This window comes from Scardinius erythrophthalmus (genome assembly GCF_964197995.2).
Source record: "Scardinius erythrophthalmus genome assembly, chromosome: 20".
NCBI classification, from domain to species: Eukaryota; Metazoa; Chordata; class Actinopteri; order Cypriniformes; family Leuciscidae; genus Scardinius; species Scardinius erythrophthalmus.
In genome coordinates this window covers 5,040,079-5,061,109 of record NC_138240.1, presented here as the reverse complement: position 1 = coordinate 5,061,109, position 21,031 = coordinate 5,040,079, and the positions used below count along the sequence as shown (strand labels likewise).

The 21,031-nt window shown below is 37.7% G+C and overlaps 1 protein-coding gene across 2 annotated transcripts in view; it reads right to left on the bottom strand.

The window, feature by feature from the left end:
- Positions 1 to 11,372, bottom strand: part of ccdc120a (coiled-coil domain containing 120a) — a 32,739-nt gene extending 21,367 nt beyond the window's left edge. Inside the window, exon 1 of one of the 2 annotated variants that reach the window (XM_081350038.1) lies at positions 11,018 to 11,372. The gene's annotated coding sequence lies outside the window, so the exon portion shown is untranslated. The remainder of the gene's footprint in view (positions 1 to 11,017) is intronic. The other variant, XM_081350037.1, reaches the window with a different exon arrangement.
- Between the last annotated feature and the right edge of the window lie 9,659 nt (positions 11,373 to 21,031).

The following is a 21,031-nucleotide window of genomic DNA, read 5'->3' as shown; positions in this document are numbered from 1 at the left end:
ATGGACTCAACATATGAACCAATACCCCCCATTTCACAATCTCCATCAGAACCTCAAGCAAAGATCAGGCATTACAAAACAGGAATGTTGGTGGATTTATAGAAGGTGACAATATTTTTTGAGACAGTTCACGGGTCAATTCTTCTACAGCCGGACACTGCAATAGTCCTCTTGGGTGGCGATTTCATAATGAAGCTTATACATACAGTGTCGTTCGAACATTTTGGGTTAGTACGGTTTTTTTTGTTGTGTGTAAAGACATTTATAATGTTACAAAAGATTTCTATGTCAAGTAAAAGCTGTTCTTTTGAACTTTCTATTCATCAAAGAATCCTGAAAATAATTATTTCACAGTTTCCACAAAAATATTAATCAGCACAACTGTTTTGTAATGTTTTTCCTGTTCATATCATTCTAATATGCTGAATTTTTGACTATACAAATTTCGACTGCAATTCAGATGTTCTTTGCAGCCTTTAGCCGCTGCCTACAAAGCACTGTATCCTTTACTGGAAACCGAAAATAAAATAAAAAGCTACTTAAATGCCTTAATCGAACTAAGGCCTAATCCTGGCATAATCTAAACCCTGTCTGTGAATCCAGGCCTTTGAATTCTTGCACATGGGAACAATATAAGTTGACACCACTATGACTAAAAGTTTGCTAAGAAGTATTTCCTAATAAGCAAGGCAGTATTTGACTCTGGTAAGTGTATCCATAGCAGACTGGTGGGAGTGGCCTTGGGCGGCAACCTGCCCAGTGCATTATGGGGTCAATTTGGCAAAAGGGAATTCAGCAGCCTTTTTTCAGGAAGCAATGATTTTAAAACATTTCACTTTTCTACTGCATGGGCAGCCAAGTTTACTGAAAGCCCTTTAAGAGATGTGCACACAAATATATGGTTAAAACATAACACAATGCTTTCCAGATGATGCACGCAGTGCCTCTGCATGTTTATCAACATAAACAGAAATGATAGGTGAAGCGTGTTGGACATGCAGAAATGGTGTGAGGGTGCCCAAATTTAGTGTGAAGAGAGCCAAAGACCTCGGTGTGCTGGCAGGCACAATCAGGACCAGCTGCATTCATGCTCAAGGGTCATGTTTGGTCATGATGCTGGTTTCATCGGATCAGCAAAGTCTAAACATGCAACAACGTATTCCTTTCCATTAGCACAGTTAGAAAATGTCCTCCCAGTCCATCCAGACCATCAATGCAAACTAAGCAACAAGTGATTGCTTAACAACGATGAGCTCATTAACTACTGACCTTCCACATTTCCAATACTGTTCAAAAGGTTGGGATCAGTATGATGTTTTTTTTTTTGTTTTTGATTTTTTTATTCAGCAAGGATGCATTATATTGATCAAAAGTGATAGTAAAGATATTAATAATGCTACAAAAAAAAACATTCAAATGAATGCTATTCTTTTTTAACTTTACATTCATCAAAGACTGCTATTTCTCATAACATGAGATGTTTCATGTGTAACAAATCATCATATTAGAATGATTTCTGAAGGATCATGTGACTGAAGACTGGAGTAATGATGCTGAAAATTCAGCTTTGCATCACTGGAATAACTCACTCATTAAAATGTATTCAAATACAAAACAGTTATTTTAAACTGTAATAATATTTCACCATCTTGCTGGTGAGCATAAGAGGTTTCTTTAAAAAACATAAAAAAAAATCTTATTGACCACAAACTTTTGCAGCAAGTAGCAAGCCTGGTTTTAATGTTTTAATGATCAAGAGGGTGATAAAGGGTCAAAAATAACTAAATTATGATAGTTTTGAGGGAAATAAATCTTTATTAACATTCTAAAATGTATGACCATTATAAAATAATTCATAATCAGGGAAAGAATAATAGTGTGTGTGCCATTAGCTAATTCAATAATTTTACATTTAACAAACATCTATTAACTGTGATTCATGCTGGTTGCCTCAAGAAAAAAGAAAAAACCACGGCACACAGGCATTCTGGCTTCACTTTCCTGATTTTAATCCACGCTGAACACGTTTTTCCAGCGTGCTTGTAAAAGCAACAAACAACAAGTGCACCATCACAATTACATCCCCCACATGAAAACCTAATCATAGTCCTATTGTTAGTGCACTGGCGATAAGTGACGCTTTAATCTCACATCCAAAGACCTCTATGCACATAAAGCTCTTTCAAGTCAGATGATGGGTAGGAAATGCAGTCCCATGGGGAATAGACCGCAACAACTACCTGTACATCTGGAAGACACATGTTGACCAAACATTCGTCTTAGGGCGTCAACAACATCCATCTACCGCTGGGCGGCACGTTACAGCGAACCACACCGGCATCGGTAACAAAAGCCCTGCCTCTGAAATCTGGTCCACATTGATCCAGAGCCAAAGCATCGTATTATATAAGCATTAGATAACAACACAAGGAAGACGCCTTCAGAGACGCGATTCTGGCAGCGGTGGTAAGCACTGCACTGCTGAAGCACATAAAGACCACACAGGGATTGAGAAATCTATCCGAACCATCAATAGTCTAATTCAGGCTTTCATAACGGCGATTCAGAATGCAAGAGCTGCTCGGAATCTGAACACTGTGTGTGCGGCAACATTTTTGTATGGGCTCCTGATGCTTGAAGAAAATTTACAGCTTTCTTTGATGTCTTTGAACTCGGTAGTGAAAATTTGAGCGATGAATCAATAGAACTGAGCGCATCAAAAATGATGACAACTACTTCAGCAACAAGTAGGACACAGGAAAATCAGCAAAAAATGTTTTTTTTAAATTGTTAAATAGAAATAAAGTCAAAATTTTAAGAATTATTTTTAGATTTTGTCAAGAGAATGTAATTAACTGCACAAAACTTGCTGCTACAAGGTGTTGTCGTCGCTAAGGTATTCTAAACAGGGTAATAATTAATTATTAAAGGGGTCATGAATTGCATTAGCCTATTTTATAATGTTAACTGGGGTGCACTTATGTTAGTATGATTTTTACATCAAAAACGATCATAATTTAGAAATAAAAGGCATTTTTCCTACCCTGATTTTAGCCCTCTGATTTGAACGCTGTTTGAAGGGGCGTGTCTGCTGAGAGACTTAAGTGTAAACGCCCACTGCTGTGATTGGCTGACATCTTTGCATATGAAATAGCTAGTATTACATGTGGAACTCTCTTGAAAACTTTTAGCACGTTTTTACTATTACAGCTCTCAAGGTGAAATTAATCATGAAAAGTGTTGATTATAGCATTAGATTTAGCGCATGAATGCAGTGACCTCATCATTCATCCGACTAAGAGAAACAATGTGAAGTTGACCATTTAATCACTGGTTTGATTTACTGACAAAAGTAAATAAAATAAAAAACGGAACAAAAGTAAATAAAACGGAATAATAATAAAAACTACAATAATAACAAATACACTGGTTCTAAAACGTTTAAAGTGTGTTGCTATGTAGTTGCTAGGGTGCTTCTGGTGGTTCTAGTTGGTTACTTATACTGGTCCATGTCATCAAGTCTCTACGAAAGCTCCGGTCCCACATTCAATGTAAATATATGGGATTTATCCCAAAAATCATTAGTCTGATTGCTAAGAAAAAAGTGTGGGCCAACAATGTGGGCCATCATTCATGTTCCTAAAGCCTGTGGGGTACACACTGTGCGATTTATTATCATCCTTTATGATTGTTGCTTGTCAGACTGTACGAACATGATCATCGCTGTAAGCCATGTCACACTGTAAGATCTCAGTTGTCATTAATGTCAGACTGTACGACAGTCAAAACGCGTTAAAAATGGACGCATGCAAGAAAACTCGTCCGGAGTTTTACATCATCAATCAGTGACGCGTTCGGTGACGGTGAGCTGTAATACACGCGGGATTGAAACAGTGGCTACAAAGAAATCTCTAACGTAAATTTTTGTCACGGCTTGAAAAACGAAGACAATTTGACGGTCGTCATAATAGGAGAAGTCACACTGCAGGACTGTGAGTCAAATCTTCTGACACTGCCAGAATTTCGCCGGAGGTAAAATTTGATCGCAACGGTCATTAATCGGCTGTCGGTGAACATGTCAAACTAACGTTCAAAGACTTAAGATTTTAGCCTAGGATCAGAGGATTCTTTTAGGATTTGCAAAATTTGTCTCAGATGGCCAAATCGTGGCCAAAATCACAGAGTGTGCACCCGGCTTAAAAAAAAATGAATGAGTTGGGGTTAGTGGTTTAACAAACCCCTAACTTTAAGTATGAGGACTAGTAAAAGTGGCAAGTATTTGTTAATCCAAGGCTTATTGAAATATTTAAATAAAACGTTTATTTAAAAGAAAATTACAGGGACAAAAAGAGAAGTGCAGATGTATCCAGAAGGAGGGAAATGAAAGAGCATTGAAAACACGAGATAATTATGAGCGGATTAGACCTCAAAGAGAAACACATGGGCTTTAAAGAGACTGGGCTCATTCAAGCAGCTGGAATCATACGGATGCAAATTGGAAACTCATTTGAATATACAAAGCCAATGGGAAGGATTTTGTATATTTGTGTGTGTGTGTGTGTGTGTGTGTGTGTGTGTGTGTGTGTGTGTGTGTGTGTGTGTGTGTGTGTGTGTGTGTGTGTGTGTGTTTGCATGAGTGTGAATGTGTGTGTGAAGGTGATCTCATTCCTTTTCAGATCAATGTTCCACTTCTGACAACTTATAACAGGTTTACACTCATTTCCTCCACTATAAGTTTCTGAAGCTGTGAAAAGATTCAGATTCTGATGGTGAGTCAACGAGCCAGTCGATTAATTGTGCTCTCTGAGATCATTCTGGGTTGGGCTGGACTGCAGGCGTCAGCTCTTTTGTGAGCTGTACATACGCCTCACTGCTAAAAGTCACTCCACCCGCCAAACACAAAACTACAGTGAAATCACAATTAAATTGTGGTTTTGAAGGTGGAAACCGCCCTGTCCAGAAGTGCTGCTGACAGATAAACAGCTGAATATGAATAAACAGTGATTTTTTTTTTCTCCAATGTTTAAACATGCAGAGACAACTATTAGTACCCCATTTGTAAGATGATTGCGTTAAAGGGAAGGATTTTCTGTTTGTCCAACTAATGGTGGATGAGTAGAGTGAAAACAGTCATTAAGAAATTGCACACTTCACCTTTAAAGTGCTCATAATTGGAAGTAACTGCATGACCTATTGATAATCGAGACAAGCAAACATGAGTCAAAAAAGTAGAAAAGTAGCCCATTATCATAAATGTTTAGCCTGGTTGACACCAGACCCTTCACAGTCGTAACTTAGAGTGGGTCTGGGGAAGCTTCATTTACATCCCATTTCCAAAGTGGCGTCACCAACAGACCAGGGGCGGGTCTACGTGGTGGCCAGGGGGGGCACCGGCCCCCCCTGAAATTCGATTGGCCACCCCAGGTGCCCCCCCTATAAGATGTCTTGTGATTGGTTCATTTTACCCGCCAATCAGTTTATAGACTCTACTGAAGTTCGCGATTCAAAAAGTGCAGCGCCAGAAAAACAACGGTCGTCGCGGACTTGGACTTTTACTTTATCAATCAAGAGTGGGGAAGTCAAGACACCAAACAAAGAGCTGCCAGTCACCACCGAAACAGAAGTTTTAGTTCCAGAAGTTTCAGCTGTTTTAGTTGAGGTCTGCCTTCCTTCTTTTTCGACTGTTTTCCTCTCTTTCTGCTACTGTTACTCCAGAGCTGCCAACTCTCACACATTCACCGTGAGACATACGCAATTTTCACACTCTCTCACGCCACATCAATTTTCTCACGCACAGAAAAATCGCGAAGCAAAGAGGACACGGAGACCGACAGACTAGACAGAGCAGGTTACTTATGATATAAAAAAAAATCTAAGCTCTCATATTCTGTCAATTTTATTACGAAATTCAAACGTTTTGGCGCTTGTAACGTTAAATGTTACGTGGCAGATCCCTAACCGATCATCTCTACTAGCTAATAGTAAAAAAACATGAATGAACACTGAAGATACAGTACATCTTACCGAAATGTATATTCCTCATACATAATATCGATCAATCAGTGTTTTTCATCAGTGTGAAGAGGTCAATAACATAGCTGGAGAACAATTATGTCCCATTTACCTCAGGAAAGCCATTTAATTAATATAATAGGCTATAGTACATTGGCAAGAAAAAAAATAGCTATAGAGAGTATTAAGCTAAACATGTGTTCTATATTACATATTTATTATAATTTTACTTATATCATTAATTAAAGTTATTTTTAACCTTAAATAATAGCCTACTACCAGCTGATAGGGCTCTCTGTATGTTTACAGCATCAGGTGAGTTGTTTTTTTCTTGAGAAAAAACGCCTATCTTGTGTAGCCTACCTAATATTTATCCAAATGAGTCAATATTAAATCAAATCACAATAATTGAATTGAAATAATAAAAAAGTGTAGCTTACCAGAAATTGTACCAAAACATGTCACTAAACCTAATAAAATTCAGTTTAGTTACTAAAATGTTAGTGACAATCACAATACACTCCAAGCTAAACTAAAAAGTTGGCAGCAATTATTGTTTCTAAACTAAAGACTGTTCTTTAATATATTAGCAGAGCACAATGTAATGGTTCCATATTTTATTTTTAAACTGTGGTGTTTTCATTTGAAGTGTTACAGTGCTAAAACTTTAACTCTGTGTTACTCAGCTTTTTTGTAAATTAATCTGAAAGAAATGTTGAATGAAACACTATGATGTTTTGGCCAAACCATTTGAATTATTACAGTGGGGGGATTTTTTTTATTTTTATTTATTTATTTATTTATTATTTGAAAGATTGTGAATAAAACTACTGTATATTGTAATGGCCAAACTACTCATTAAAAGAAAATAATTGACATCGTTTCTGCTTCTGGGATTTTAAAATTGCTCATTATTAAAATTGCTTTTATTTTATAAACTTGTTAGTTTTATGGAAACACTAAAAATAATAAACACTGGCTCTCAAATTGAACTTAATGGATATATAGGGATAACAAAAAACTAAATGAATCAAAAATGTGCTTTATTACTACATTTGTTTACAAGTAACTTTATTCAAGTTAAAAAATAATAAAATCAATAGGATTTACGTAATATAGGCTACTGTAGAATTTAGCTTCTTTTTTTTTTTGGTCACTGGCGGCCACCCCGTTTGGAGGCAGTGCCCCAGCATGGCCCCCCCACTGAAAATGCTCTAGACACGCCCCTGCAACAGACGTCGCTCAAATGTCTCTAGGCGCAATTGGATAGACCTAAAACCATTCAGAGCGATCGTCATCGTGTAAAGCCCGCCTTAACGTTTGTGATTGGTGCCAAGATTTGGAAAGATTGGAAATGGGCTTGAATGGGCTCTTGGCCAGACTGACTTGCAGAGCAAATCTAAATTTGCCGGAAGTTCGTCTGCTAATAAATGTTAACAACTTAATCACAAGTACAGCATTTTTCTGTCACGCACTGGCATTCCATGTTGCAAAGTAATAAGTCTACATGATGAAAATGAGTGATTTAATATGCAAAAGTAGGTGTCTTTGGGAATGTCCTACATGACATCACATCACCTTAAACAGTTTGTTTGCTGGCAACATTAAACATGTTGAGCCATACAAATGCAGCCTTGGTGGACATACTTTATATGTGTATGTTAAGGGATAGTTCACCCAAAAATGAAAATTAGCCTCACCCTGAAGCCATCCTAGGTATATTTTACACAAATACAATTGGAGTTATATTAAAAAATGTCCTGTCTCCTCCAAGCTTTATAACGAGAGTGAATGGCTGGAGAAAATCTGAAGTTCAAAAAAGTGCAACCATCCATTATAAAAGTAATCCACACGGCTCCGGGGGGTTAATAAAGGCCTTCTGAAGTGAAGCCATGCGTTTGTGTAAGGAAAATACCCGTATTTATAACTTTATAAACTATAACGCATCGATTTACGGAGGAAGACTAACCCCTGACCCGACGCACAACGCAATGACGAACACGGAAGCTCAGAGGATAGAGCGAAACAAAACACCGTCGCAAATTTGCCATTTTGAAGAGAAATGTCGGAGGAATTTCTACTGTATAATAGAAGAGGATCTTCAGTTTGTTGCACAGCCCTATTTGCTTAAACCGCGAGAGGCGTCTAAGCTTATGATAGCCTACTCCTACATCCTACGTCATACATCACGGATTACTCTTGTGGCGCAAGTCGACTTGCGTAGTATGGGTACGGTCGTCTGGCGGAAGCTATTATTTTAGATTATAAAGTTATAAATATGGTTATAAACATATTATTATAATACATATGGTTATAAACCCTTGGCTTCGCTTCAGAAGGCCTTTATTAACCCACTGGAGCTGTGTGGAGTATTTTTTTCATGGATGGATGCACTTTTTTGGGCTTAAAATTTTCTCCAGCCATTCACTCCCATTATAAAGCTTGGAAGAGCCAGGACATTTTATCATTAATATAACTCGTCTGAAAGAAGAATGTCACATACACCTAAGATGGCTTCAGGGTGAGTAATTGTGGGCTAATTTTCACTTTTGGGTGAACTAACCCTTTACCTGTAGATGAAACAAAATGAACATTAATGTAAATAACACATGGGATGCTAACTCTAAAACAAACTAGCATCACTAACAACAGCAAAAGAACTCAACAACTGGACAAAACAGCCTCCAATACACATCATTGCTTTCGGCATCCAGTGCGGGCTGAACCACAACATGAACATGAGAGCATGTCATTAAACCAGTCAGTTGTCTCACACGTGGTCACTGGACTTACACCCATCAGCAATGTCATTCATGTTTGTCACATTTGCTGGCGATCCTGTGAGCAGCTGATTATGGGAGATATGGAGCCAGAGTCCAACACTGTTGTCTTGGCATCCTGATACTGACCCCATAAACCCGGCAGAAGCGGGGCTCTCACAGCTGCGTCTGTGCTGATGAGCTGAACATGATGGTGGCAATCCTGAGCATCAACAACAACTACATACAACTACATCTGCTGTCCATTCTTCGTACCTCACTTAATACATCTGAGATGATTTGTCAGATGTCATATCATCTAATCGTAATAACTGATCTCTGGATCATTTGGTTCTTCAAACAAATTTTCAGATTTGATTATCTGGATTTAGTTGTCTGAGATTACTGAGCGTTCTTGAGTTCATTGGAAAGGGCAGATATATCGATACTGGAAACCATGATGAGCAATGCAGCGATTGGCTGGCGGCAATATTAATAAATCATATTAAAATATTAAAAAACCAACATCACACACCTGACGAAAAACTGCCCTGTTCAAAAATTATTTTATTCAGATCCATAACGCTAAGTATAGAACTAGTAACCGTGATGCTTGCCTTATAAACACTACTAATAAAAAATAATAAAATAAAAGTAATCCAGCAATAATTTAGTCAATATGGGTTGGTAGTTTATGGGCTCATTGTCAGATTAATCACAGTATTTCATTTTCAGCAAATTATTCTTTTTGGACACAAAAATGATAAATACATCACAGATTCAGAAGGACAACATTTGCTTAAAGTGAGGAAGTGAGCAGGAAGTTAAATAAAGTGACAGCACAGTGAAGCAAGGTTATGTTGTACATATATATATATTCATTAACCTGATTGATTATAAGGACTTAATGCATTAAATCAAGGTTTTGTTTGGTCTTGTTTTTAATGAACTGACTATTCCTGGGCTCAAGAGGTTATCAGTGTGTGTGTGTGTGTGTGTGTGTGTGTGTGTGTGTGTGTGTGTGTGTGTGTGTGTGTGTGTGTGTGTGTGTGTGTGTGTGTGTGTGTGTGTGTGTGTGTGTGTGTGTGTGTGTGTGTGTGTGTGTGTGTGTGTGTGTCTGTGTGTGAGTGTGTGTGTCACAGACGGGGGCTGGTTTCTAGGTAGCTCTTCAAACACTTCAATAATCTCTTTCAGCACAAAGCAACAACGCTTCTCCAAGACACTCCAGGCAAGTCAACTCAGACTTCACTGGCAGAATTCTGTGTTTTGGGGGGTTTTTTGCCTGGAGTGATGGCTTACAGACAGACAGTTTCATCGAGCTAAAATACTTGTCAGCTAAAACACAAATGATTAAAAATTATATGATTGCAATGACAACTGCTCTGTGCAACAACAAAAAAATCAATATTCTTGCACACAAAAAAGCCAATTGATAAGATTACATCAACTGATCAATATTCGCAAAAGATTTGACAGTATAAAGTCTAACAGCTCTGTCTTTTTTAAAGATAAATCTTCAAGGAGGTTCACCGTCCGCAAACCAAACCATACAAAGATACTGTGTGTGAAAATCACCACCCTGAAAACGGTGAGCAAATTCTCGCGTGCAACCACTCAAAATAGCTAGTGTGAAGTCCAAGTCCCATAAGGTCTTGTTAGTGCTGCTGGCCAACAGTCCAACTAGTCCAACAGACACAACACATCGGGGCCGGGCACCTGATAAATTAAATAATAATCCTGTCATCACATCCTCTTCCCTGAAGGGCTGGATTTTCAGCATTATAATGCTCTTGTACAGATGTATCCGGAGCTTATGCCCATGCAAACAGAGGACTGTCATTAAACTTTGTAACTTATGAATCATCTCTTTATATTATGCCTGGTAAAAAGTGATTATTTAAGAAAGAAACAGCAGCAGCAATCACTTCAAGTGCAAAATACAACAATACAATTATTAGGCATTACCAAAATACATATTAGGCATTACACTCCTCTTATAGGCTGTACCCTTTAAATATACATCAATGAAAACAAAGATCACAACAAGTTGTTATTATGACAGAAGTCATAATGTCATGATAATATATTGCTATCCAGCCCCCTTACAAAAAACGTAGTGCATGATACTTTGATAGTACTAACATGTTAAAAATATATAGCCTATGGTAATTGGCTTGGTGTCATGCATTTGAGAATATTCTAATACATTCAGGCTTATTATAGATATGTTATATTAAAAATCTTACCTGTGACATTAAATCTTTAGTCCTGGTCTGCCTTTCTGCATGAGTTTAAAGGGAAGTCAGTCTGGTAACAGTGTGTCATGCAGCAGTTGTCTGACTGGGAGTTATCCTTGTCAGAGCAGGTAAAGCAACCGGCAACTGGTTTGCTCAATTTCGAGGAGCAACACGCCAAAAAAAAGCAGCTGTCAGTAATGAAATCATTTCACTGACTAAGTTAAAACGGAAAAGTTGCGTGTGAATGATAAGCTATTAGTCCAATGCTGAGCCATTCAGTCTCAACGACTTTTCGGTGCAGATTTTTGCTCTGAACTCAGCGCACTCCAGCGGAGCGGACCGAACCAAGCGCACGCGCACGGGTAAGTGTTAAAGGCTCGGTTTATGAATATTAATTACGTAACATGACGTACAACGGATAGACCGAACTGATTGGCTGAAAGGGCGCCGTTGGTAGGAGGGATAAATAGCGAATCCTACCTGTGCATTGCCTGTAATTATGAATATTTAATGACATTACGTAACAGGACGCTACAGGAAAGTTACCAAGCAACAACTGAATAATAAAATTAATATTTATGAGGTAAGCCTTCACCATAGTAAATTCATTTGAGGAGATTTTTAACCTTCCATTTCTCGTCTCTTAATGACAGCATCGACTTAAAGGTGTTTAGATTAATTAAATTACATTGCGTTAAAATAATTAACTTGTTTATATTGCTTCAGACATATATTGCTGTTATTAAAATGTATAATATTTATAAACATAAATCTCTGTGATTTTGAATTTGTGGCCAGGTTTTAGCAAACATTAAACTTATGAAACACTTTTTCTTCATGTTCACCTGTTCATAGTCGTTTAATAATTCATATTTAATAATAAAAACATTCCTGTAATTATGCATATCTGTAACTACATTTTTAATTCAATTACATTTATCCAACACAGCTGTTGTGCTTTCCATTGAACGTGTGTTTAAATTACTCATGACTCTTGGGGTTTCAAAGATGTCTAAAAGAAAGTAGAACAGCAGCAGCCTCATGGTAATCTCTAGGAGGTGAAAACTGAGACTATGTTTCGGCTACCTCCAGTTTCCTCGAGGGACAGAGCTGTGCCTTCATTTGCAAACCAATTGGCTTCTAGACAGGATATCTATTCACATGTAAAGGATGTCATCTACATGAAACAACAGTTTGATCCTTTCAATTGCCCAGGGCTCATATTACACTGAAAATGCAACCAAAAAAAAGTAAATAATACATAATCATGTTATATGCTGAAGAAAAATAAACATTTTTAGAGCAACAATTGATTTAATGTAACTTGATGTGACAATGTATGCATAGCACTCTTCAATATTTTATTTATTGTATTGTATTTACTCTTTAATGAATAATTCTCATTGTATATATTGACTACAAGCACCATTTGTTAAAAAGGACTTTCTTACATTAAGAAAACAGACACGTGATTTGTGATTTTCACAAGTAAAAGAAAAATGCCCAGCATTGCCAAATTAAGAATGAGAAAGAATTGAAAGCAATATAATTCATATCAAATAAATGCATTTTAGTCATTTGAGAAGACCCTGATATCAGTGATCCATAATTAACATTTCATAAAAGGATTTTGTGAGCAAGTTTTCTGCCTTTAATCCATTACTTAGACGTTTTGATCTCATCCAGTAACTTTATACTTGATTTAGTCCGCCCATATAATTAGACATGAAGTGAGGCAGGATTAAAGATGACTTGGGTTCTAATGGTCAGTTTGGTTAGCGAGAGAAGCTCTTCTGCTGTATAGGAGAGCCTCGTCGTCTGGGATTTACATCAGTGCTGCAGTTTAATTTGAGCGTGAGGATTTCAATGAAGGGAAGTTCAGCTGGGGATCAGAACAAAGTGCTTCTCCTGCCCTTCCTGGAATTCTCCGCAAGAACATTCTCACAACGCGTCCCGGTGAAGGAGAGAGAGAGAGTTAGATTCCCTGCTGGGACCAGACCCCTCTGCCTCTTCATCAATCACTCCACAGGACAGAACAACCGTCTCCTCCTAATGAGACTGACAATACCACACCGCTGTCTGCAGTGTCATGGCTCCTGGCTCGCTCTTATCCAATTAACCTCAAGCTCAAATCAACATGTCAATTTACAGTCTGAAATGATCAAACTAATGTCAAACTAATGCACCATACAGTACACACTCTTAAGGTCAAAAAAAAAAAGTGCATGTCTGTAATTTTGAAAAAAAAAAAAAAAAAAAAACCCTGATATGCTAGTTTACTCCTAAAAAGTCAACAACAACAAAATTTGTATGCATTTTAAATGCACAGCATGATACAAAACTCACAAATAAAAATTAAAAGACAAGCACTTTGATATTTCCGGCCCAACTTCTAAGAAAACTGCATTTTGCATGCATTTTTACTAATGAAAGTCAATAAGGCAAGACTTTGCACTATGGGATTAATGTTAAAATACATAATCATAGGCTTGTCACTACAAACAACATCAAATTGTTATAAACTGAACAAAACATTACAGATTTCCATATCACCTCAGAATGAATTACTAACTCACACTTGCAACTAAATATATCCAGCTTTATCTGCATACCGGTACATAAAGTACAGTCACATAAACCGACGTTTTGCATTGAAAAAATATAGTAGCAGATTTCAACATGAAAAGCCATTCCTTATAGACTTCCATTGTAAGTGCATTACTGCAAATATTTTTTTTTTGGCAATATTATTATATTTAACCCAGAGCATTCCTTTAAAAAAAGAAAAGTAGGCTAGAAATAGTTATTGTTCTTAACAAATAATATAAGTAAGAAAATATAGGTATATCCAACCTTACCCAGATACATGCAATACACTCAGGTGAGTAAATCTCAACTGCTTGATATTTTTTTTAATCATCACAAAATGTAAACTATATTACTGTACAGGTCTATTTATAAAGTTGGATATACAGTTCATGTACATGTACATATATAACTTTATCCAGGTACATGCAGTAAACTCACATAAAGCAATATACATACCATATAGCAAATCTCAACTACTTCATTATTTATAGCATCACAAAAGGTAAACTATATTATTGCCCAGCAGCTCTTTATGTAAAGTTGGATATATCTAGCTTTATCCAAATACATACAGCATGCTTGTGTATACACAGCAAATCTCAACTGCTTGATTGCTTGTCACAAAATGTAAACTTTATCATCGCACAACTCTAATCAGCTTAAAGGAGAACTCCGGTCAATTTTAACATTGAGCTCATTTTTTTGTACATTTGGAGTGCTGTCAATACAGAGAACAACGACAAAAATCGGTGTTGCCTACACCGAGTTATTCTATTTTTAAAATTTGCACCCTGTTGACTTCACTGGGGCAAGTACTAAACCTGCTTTTAGCCTCTTAACATCCTTGATGTGTCATTACAAGTGCACAGAAAATGTGAGTGATTCCTTCAGAGTGAACACGAGTGAATCTGACTGCAGTAGATGTGAAAGATATGTATAAAAATGATGTTATTTAAGCCAGTGCAAATACCTGTGTTTACATCCTATTTTCGGTTGAAGTCCAAAGTAGTCGATTGCCGAGTTCACGCGCGTGATCATAGGTAACTAAACCTATGCGCGTGAACTCGGCAATCAACCGATTTTTGTCGTTGTTCTCTGTATTGACAGCACTCCAAATGTACAAAAAAATGAGCTCAATGTTAAAATTGACTGGAGTTCTCCTTTAATACGACTATAAGGAATGAAGAGATTAAGATATTATAAACACCAACATCATGATTTTCTGTAAAGCCGCTTTGAAGCGTATATTGTGAAAAGTGCTGTACGAATAAAAAAAAAGCGGGAGAGAAAATCTGGCACAGTCAAAATGAACTGTGGTGATCAGGACAGCCAAAGGAAGATGTTTGCCATCTGTTTAACAAATCGTGACATAAATGCTCTCCACCCCCCTCCCGACTTTCACAGGTGTTTGCCATTAGCCAAGGCCACAAATGCTGCCCAAAGGGAGTGACCTTAAACCCAACAGCTGCCCATTCAGAACCCCAACATAAAACGGACCAGCGGTCAAAGCACGATCTCAACTCTCCACATCTGAGAACCACAGATTGACGACTTCGTGCCCATCCATTCACTGAAGGAGACGGGCTCGGAGGGATTTTCAGTGGCACTCCTTAAGCGTTGGCAATGGATGAATCAAAATATGTTTCCAGGCCTATGCGTTGCAGACACTAACTGCTTATTATAAAATCTAAATCCCAAAGCATAATGATGTGTAAAGGACTTTAATTATTCATATAGTGGTACACCACATCAAGAACAGACTATATATAAAGTGTTGTTTTCATGCTGCATTTTTTAGCGGATTTAAACATACACACACACACACACTCACACTTCTTTGATGTCTGAGTGAGTTTTCATAAGAACACAGAAGATTTAAGGAGTCTAAGACAATAGCTTCACAGCGGCCAGGCATCATAGGAGGGAGATCATGGAGTAACAGCTGATTCTGACATATTTAACGCTTCTCTTTTAGTTTCACGCCAATTGGCTCGCTCCTCTCTCCTTCTTTCTTTCTCTAAAACCTCTCCAGGAGTAATCTGGGCACTCTAAATGCTCCTCTACTCTAATCCACAGCTTCACGCTCACTGTGGGGAGATTTATCTGTGGTTAAAGCACTATGATTACTGTTAAGAGTTCAGTGATCTATACTTAACTGGTATTCTTAAACAGAGAACTTTCAATGTTAAAATACCTTCTCCTATCCCACTTTACTGTGCCGACACAGTGTGGCTTTTCTGACAATAAACATTTCTTATTACATTTCTAAGCTATTTTACTTACAAAGATTGCCCCCTGGTGGACGAATATGCATAGCAACACCCTGGCAACCACTCACAGCACCTCAGCAACAGCCGAAGAAACTGTAAAAACAAGTCATTTTTTACCATTCTGTTTGGTGATGTGATATATGATGTACATATGTGACCCTGGATCACAAAACCTGGGTCACAAGTCGCACGGGTATATTTGTGGCAATAGCCAACAATACATTGTATGGGTCAAAATCATTGATTTTTCTTTTATAGCCAAAATCATTAGGCTATTAAGTAAAGATCATGTTCCATGAAGATATTTTGTAAATTTCCTACCGTAAATATATAAAACATTTATTTTTGAAAGTGATGCAGCACAATCGCGAACATAAATGGACAACTTTAAAGGCGATTTTCTCAATGTTTGGATTTTTTTGTACCCTCAGATTCCAGATTTTCATATATTTAATAGTTGTATCTTGGCCAAATACTGTCCTATCCTAACACACCATACATCAATGGAAAGCTTATTTATTCCAGTTGATGCATAAACCTCAATTAAAAAAAAAAATGGACCCATGTGACTGGTTTTGTGGTCCAGGGTCACATATACTGCATACATGCAAAATACATATTGCACTTCTGGATCATTGTACTAAATACTTCAACCATGTGCATATCTGTTAACCTTATTCTAGAAGTGTAAAAGAGTCCAGGGGCCGTATTCACAAAGAATTTTAAGGCTAAAAGTAGCTCCTAACTGGCGAATTTAGGAGCAACTCCTAAAAATAATGGGCGTGTCACTCGTAACTTTAGGACTCCTAATTTTTTTGACTAAGAGTAATTCACAAAGCATTTTAGCCCTAAAAGTAGCACCTAAGCCTGGGACAGCTTAAAAGAAGTCGAGAGGGCTCCTAACTCACTAAGACCTATTCGCAAACCGCTTTTTGTGGCATTTCACGTTGCGATGTTTTGAAATGCGTGCGCGGCGGCTACAGGAGCTTCCAATCGCGAGGGAAAAATTTTGCATTGTAGGCATAACTAGGGATGCAATAACGCCACCAACAACAACCAAAACTAGGCTACTCATTCATTGCATGTAAACTAATTGTAACGTTTGATTGTGAATCAAATTAAAATGTTCTTCTCTTTGCAAACGTAGGCAGAGGCATATAGTGACAGATTAATTCAATAACGTTGCAAAGATATTGCATCAATCCATATGTTTCATTAGGCTACTAGGCTATTTGTTTTTCCTTACTCTTTATTCATTTAGGCTATTTATTCAGTTATTCATCATCTTCGTCCTTCGCACTACTTGTGTAGCGCACGCATTCTCAGACCTGTCACCTGTCAATCATCATCGTAGGGGAGGGGTTTGGAATCATTCCCGCGTTACAATCATCAGCCAATCAAGGTGGTCACTTCAGTCAAGCTCGTGCATGAGTAATGACGTCATCCATAGCAACAAAAGCCCTATTCGGACGGGACTAGTTTCACAGGGGGTCGTTAGAGAAATTTCTGTTTCACAGACGTACTTTGAGATTTTAATCCTGTCCGAATCTGCCATGTCTGTCTTTTTCTCACACGACCTCTGTAAAAATTCCAGAGCAAATTACCTACTGTTTTTCGTCAAACTCGGCGGTCCTCAGAGAAATCTAATCCCGTCCGAATGCGAATGTCTGTGATTGCCGAAAATGTTTTTTTTCCAAAACGCTTTTTCTTGTGTTTTTGGTCAACGTGAACTACCGTACAATCTCTCGCTATCGCGCCGGGTATTCAAGTTTCTGCTTTTTGCGCACCGATAATGGATGTAGACATGTAGATGTGTTCGGTAACGTTATACTGCGAATAAATAAAAAAATGAAATCAACAAGAAGAGCCAAATCACGTAAACTGTTAAGACTGGCAACTGTAATATCAGTTTCAGGTAAGATTACTTTCATTTCTGCACTTAATTAGCCTACATAACGTGTAAATTATATAAGTTAAAACTTTTTATTCCAGTGGGTTTATTATAAGAACCCAGTTCTATAAAATCATGATGATAAATGTATGTTTAGTTTTTTTATACTACAATTTTTATAAAATGTTTACAAAACACTAAATACGTTAAGACGTTTTACTTTATATTTCATCCGCAATCCACACATTCTGAACACGTGATCTTCTGCCATGCCCACATGTAAAACACAGACACTCCTACCTCGGTAATAAACACGGAGATGTTAGTCCCGTCCGAATCCGTACATGAAATCACAGACGTAGGTTGATAAGAATTGTAACTCAAACGTCGTTTGGAAAACTAGTCCCGTCCGAATAGGGCTAAAGACTCACTCATAAGCCCTATTCGGACGGGACTAGTTTCACAGGGGGTCGTTAGAGAAATTTCTGTTTCACAGACGTACTTTGAGATTTTAATCCTGTCCGAATCTGCCATGTCTGTCTTTTTCTCACACGACCTCTGTAAAAATTCCAGAGCAAATTACCTACTGTTTTTCGTCAAACTCGGCGGTCCTCAGAGAAATCTAATCCCGTCCGAATGCGAATGTCTGTGATTGCCGAAAATGTTTTTTTTCCAAAACGCTTTTTCTTGTGTTTTTGGTCAACGTGAACTACCGTACAATCTCTCGCTATCGCGCCGGGTATTCAAGTTTCTGCTTTTTGCGCACCGATAATGGATGTAGACATGTAGATGTGTTCGGTAACGTTATACTGCGAATAAATAAAAAAATGAAATCAACAAGAAGAGCCAAATCACGTAAACTGTTAAGACTGGCAACTGTAATATCAGTTTCAGGTAAGATTACTTTCATTTCTGCACTTAATTAGCCTACATAACGTGTAAATTATATAAGTTAAAACTTTTTATTCCAGTGGGTTTATTATAAGAACCCAGTTCTATAAAATCATGATGATAAATGTATGTTTAGTTTTTTTATACTACAATTTTTATAAAATGTTTACAAAACACTAAATACGTTAAGACGTTTTACTTTATATTTCATCCGCAATCCACACATTCTGAACACGTGATCTTCTGCCATGCCCACATGTAAAACACAGACACTCCTACCTCGGTAATAAACACGGAGATGTTAGTCCCGTCCGAATCCGTACATGAAATCACAGACGTAGGTTGATAAGAATTGTAACTCAAACGTCGTTTGGAAAACTAGTCCCGTCCGAATAGGGCTTTAGTTTAGGAGTTGTCATTTTTCTTTACTAAGAGTAGGTCTGAAAGGCGTTGTGAATAACTTTTAAGAGAAAACTCTATTTCCTCTTAAAGTCATGAAACGCTTGATGAACTGCCTGTCCTGCGACAAAACACAAACATACATTCTTCCAAGTCCGTGAGACTGTCTACAAACTAGAAAAAAATCCCAGGCTACATTAAATACCAGTTCACTTGCAACGAGGATAAGCATGGATTGTGCTGACCACAGTTTGTTTTGTGCACTGAGAAAGAGATGATTAGAAACTAGTTAACTTTCCTATTTAGCCCATGACACATAATAATTTTGAATATTACTGGACCAATTACTAATTTTAAGTCATATTTTAAGGGTGAGTCTCACAACTTCACAAAATCTGGGTACTGAATCATGATGAGCAAAATAAGTTGAGAACCACTGCTAAAGAGCATTTCTGCTCTAGCACAATAGAAACTTTAGCCTGTGTCTACAGTGAGACTGTGTGAATATATTAATTTCCTCTGATTAAAGCCCCTGTCAGCACCACAGCAGTCTCCGCCACAGACTATTTTTCATCTAAGTGTTTTGATTATTATTTCATGCAGTGCCCCACTGCCCTGGAAGAATTTCTCGCTCTGGCTCTCGGCGATTGTGCGTGTGATCCCGTCAGGAGTCGGCGTAGACTTGTGAGCAGAGCTTCAAACAGCATACATTCCCCTCTTCGCTCCGCTTTGAATCCGAGCGGGAGGGGCTCGAGTTGCCAAGCAGAAAAATCCAAACAGCGTGTCCTTTCCTCACCCCCTCCACCACCCGCTGCTGCAGTGCCAACTTATCAAGCTCACATCTCTAGACTATCACACATCCACATCATAATCGCACAGTATTAAGGATGATAACGATAAAGCTTAAACCTTTACGATAAAGGTTTAAGTTTAGTCCACACCACAACTATGGCCTTGTCCCAAATGGCAAATGTGGACTTACAATGGCTGCCGTGTGTATGTGTCCGACTGTCCATTAAAGCGTTAGTTCACCCAAAAGTGAAAATTATCCCATAATTTACTCACCCTCAAGCCATCATAGGTGTATATGACTTTTTTCTTCTTTTAGCCAAACACAATCTGAGTTAGATAAAAAAATATCCTGGCTCATCCAAGCTTTATAATGGGAATGAATAGCATAGATTTTGTAACCCAAAAAAACGCATCCATCCATCATAAAAGTAATCCATACGGCTCCAGACGGTTGATAAAGGCCTTCTGAAGCGAAGTGATGCGTTTTTGTGAGAAAATATCTATATTTATAACTTTATAAACTATAATCACTGGATTCCGGTAACAGCCGTATATGAGTCTAGTGACCTCTGACCTATAGAGTGTATGCGCGTGGCGTCACCGTCAGCCGGAGTGACTGCGGTTACGCCCACTGAGTGGCAAAAAGACTAAGCGGCAGCATTGGTTTCGTAGTGAATGCCGCGAAAAACATCTAAAACGGGAAAGAGCTTTGAGATTTACTGTACAAATAGATTTGACAAGAAATCTGAGGTATAGTTTTATAGACTGCCAAAAGCTATAGAAAAGAAAAGCAAATTGATCACTGCAATTCACAGAAACAGACTCCAAGCAGCGAAACGTGGATTTGCAGTTATCATTTTGTGCCAATATGTTGAATTTTGAGGTAAAATCATACCCCATATATTGTATTGTACAACTTACCAATTAAATATTTACCATCTTATATTCTGCAGTTTTGATGTTTTTAAATAAACAATGACAAAAACTATAACTACTATAAACTATAAGTTTTAGGGCTGGACTTTATGTATTTCCCCGGCATCGAAATCAGGCACATATAAATGTCAGGAAACACGATTCCTGGTTGCATGTCAATATCCATGGATCACTGGATCTTTGGTAAGTTGTAAGGAACAATATATGGAGTCCAACCTTTAATTTAAACCAAATATTGTTTGTTTTACTCACGTT